We start from the raw sequence: 3,116 nt of genomic DNA, 5'->3' as shown, positions 1-3,116 counted from the left end.
TGATTCAAACAGTTGTTCTATATCTTCAAGCCAATTCTCACAATCCACTGAATTTTCTGTTCCTTTCAATTTTGGCGGTTTGAATGACTGAAATCGTTTTAACAAAGTTTCCATTGGAGTAGCAGTAGGATCCAATGGGTCAGTAGATGTACTACCCTGTGCATTCTGAGTTTCAACAATTGGCGGTGGTACTTGTACTGGTTCAGCTGGAGGAACCACTAATGGTTGTCTAATGACCGGTGCTTTACGGGGAGACATATCTGATTGTCAAACAGATTAGTGCATAAACAATATAATATGCAGAAATTTATTCCATCCTTCTCTGATAAGCATTCTCATGCATTCTCATGAGAATTCAGGTTCTGACTAAGGATATTCTGGAATACAATTGCATATATATAGCATGCAGTAGCAATAAAAGCACATAATCATGCAATCACATAATTATTGCTATATATAAAGCATGCTAGCAGATAATGCACATAATTAGATATAACATGTACTCTCATGCAATATTAAACAATCAGACAGACTCAAACTACCCCGCTCATCAACTTCTATCTAAATCCAGAAACTTATGCTCTGATACCACCTATTGTGGGGACCCGGGTTGCTAATCTTATCTTAGGGCAATTTATTGTAATTAACAATTAAATAAGTACTTACAAGAATTAAAGAAACAAGAGCTAAAAAAAAATTTTTTTTTAAAAGGCAGGATCTCGCTCGATCGGGGAATATGCTGTCAAAAATCTGCTGCCAAAGAATGGATAAACAAGTCATAATATTTGATACATGCTACAAAATCAAATACATGCTATCTTATAACGTCTTACAAGCTTCTAAACATAATAAACATAAACTAGCATGTATTCAAGCCATAATATACAAAGTTCATGTATCACTTCTAGCATGGTTCAACAACATAAAGTACAAGTCGTGCTACTTAAGCCCGTGTCCTCACTTGCTATGCCTCTATCTCAAGCTATCCTTGTCTTTTCTGACTAGCTCCTGCCCCACCTATTGCCATGCACACATACAAAACAAAGCAATAGCCGGATAACTCCGGTGAGAATAAAATCCCAGTATAAACAACTTTAAACGCGAGATAATAAACGTGAATGCAATGCAAATGGCAAAGGAAGGCTATCAAGTTGATATCAATAAAACTTAGTTCTTTGGGATCCCGAGGAATAAAATAACTATCAAACCACCGACACTCCCATTCGAGGCGGCATCAAGTATTTTAGTCCTCTGACTTTGGTACAACTATAGTGAGTCTTCTGGCTCTGAACATAAATCCATATTCTGTGCCATGAGTCAAGCTGACTCTAGAAATAAATCTACATTCCATGCCACTCACTACAGCTCTCCAAACATCATCTGCACTCTAGGCGATGGCTGCCCTCTGTGCTATTAAGGCTGGAGTTCAAGATGAATGCAACATAAGCTGTATGCATTAAAAGCTATAAAACACATCTTGAACAACTAAGCATATAAGCAAACAAAGCAATACAAACAAATAATCACATAAGAAATATAAAGAAACAAGTATGTGATTGACATGGGAATACTTGAAATGAAAACTATTTCAAGCGTTCTATCCCATCTGGATTTGCTGTCATTTATACCTTTCGATGTCGTGTCTGACAGTACTTCAAGTCTGAAAACATCATAGTAAAACCATCTATCAAAATCTGTTCCAAAGCATAACAAAATTTCAACTAAAGAACTTCAAACCTTCTAAATCGTTCTCGATTCGAATCGACAATCTCGAGTTCGGAACACTTTGATCAAATCTGAAAAATAGTAGATACAATCTAACCATATCAAATTCCAACTCTAATCATGCTTTGTTCAATCAATAAGAGCAAAATCTTGACAATTTGCAAATCGGCGGCATAACGGCTAAAACCGGCAATCCAAACAATATCCAAATAAATCCAACAATCCAGATAACTTATAATCTCTAACATATCATCTCATTACCATAAAAATCAATATCAATCAAACATGATAGTGTTCGAATTATTCTTCCCAAATTCATATAAAATCCGAACGACAGTCTTTTGTCGAACCGTCTGCGAATACACGATCGGTACAGCTGATATACGCATATATGATAAAATCATAATTTTCCATCTTTCACATAAAAATAAAATCTGAGATATGTGAATAAAACATGTACCAAATCGAAGGTCTCGGAGCTGTGATCGCAGATATATATTTATCTGGAATTTCTGACAACCGGAGCGCGAGTTATCGAAGCTTGAACGGACAAAAATGGCTTGGAAAAGGGTTCAGCCGAGTTCTCTGTTTTTCCTTCTCCAAAATATGATATATCACGTGTGTTCAGAATAATTCAAGTGGAGAATGAGATATATATAGCATATTTGCAGTTTAGTCCCTGAACTTTTGACTATTTGCAATTCAGTCCCCGAAAAAGCGATTTAATTCAATTTCAATCCTTCCAATTTAAGAATTATTAGAATTTAATTCTAAACTCTAAATATTCTCAAATTAAATATTCTCGAATTAAAATTAAATAATCCCGGGCCTTATATATCTCTTTCATCATGTGCTCTTTATTTTTCTTTAAAAAAAATGTCATATTCAGGTTTGGGGGAGGGTTTATTTTAAAAAAAAAAAATTAAAATTTAAAAAAAAAATATTTCTATAATAATATTTATTTTTCTTTTTCAATGGCAGAGTAAGGAGTCAAAAACTCCTGACACGCATTAGTTTTTATTTATCATCTTATCACAATAGATTAGATTTTATTATTTCGTATATATTTAAATTGCAAACTAATAAGAAAATGAAGTCTTTTTGTATAGATGTTTATTTATTCTTCTTTTTATAAATTTAATAGAAAATATATAATTGATGGGATATAAGTTATAAATAATATATAATTGTGTGTTTTCAAATAACATATTTTCTAAAACTTTTATGAGTATATAATTAAAGTGATATTGATTGAATGAATAATAACATGTATAATTGAGGGAATTAATTTGTAAAAGTGCAATATTTACTCACATAAATTTTGTGAGTGAGGGGTGAGAATTGAGAAAACAACTTATAAGCTTTTATTGATTATTAATAAATGTTTGATT

General features: G+C 32.7%; 1 long non-coding RNA gene across 1 annotated transcript; it reads right to left on the bottom strand.

Moving 5' to 3' along the window:
* Positions 1–1,601: 1,601 nt before the first annotated feature.
* Positions 1,602–2,417, bottom strand: LOC140883183 (uncharacterized). Its single transcript, XR_012150348.1, has 3 exons — positions 2,186–2,417; positions 1,738–1,796; positions 1,602–1,660 (listed from the first exon to the last, which is right to left on the bottom strand). It is a non-coding gene; the product is annotated as an uncharacterized lncRNA (long non-coding RNA).
* Positions 2,418–3,116: the final 699 nt, after the last annotated feature.

This window comes from Henckelia pumila, chromosome 1, assembly GCF_033568475.1.
Source record: "Henckelia pumila isolate YLH828 chromosome 1, ASM3356847v2, whole genome shotgun sequence".
Taxonomy (NCBI): Eukaryota; Viridiplantae; Streptophyta; class Magnoliopsida; order Lamiales; family Gesneriaceae; genus Henckelia; species Henckelia pumila.
The sequence above is the reverse complement of the archived record's forward strand: the minus strand, read 5'-3'. Positions and strand labels throughout refer to the sequence as shown.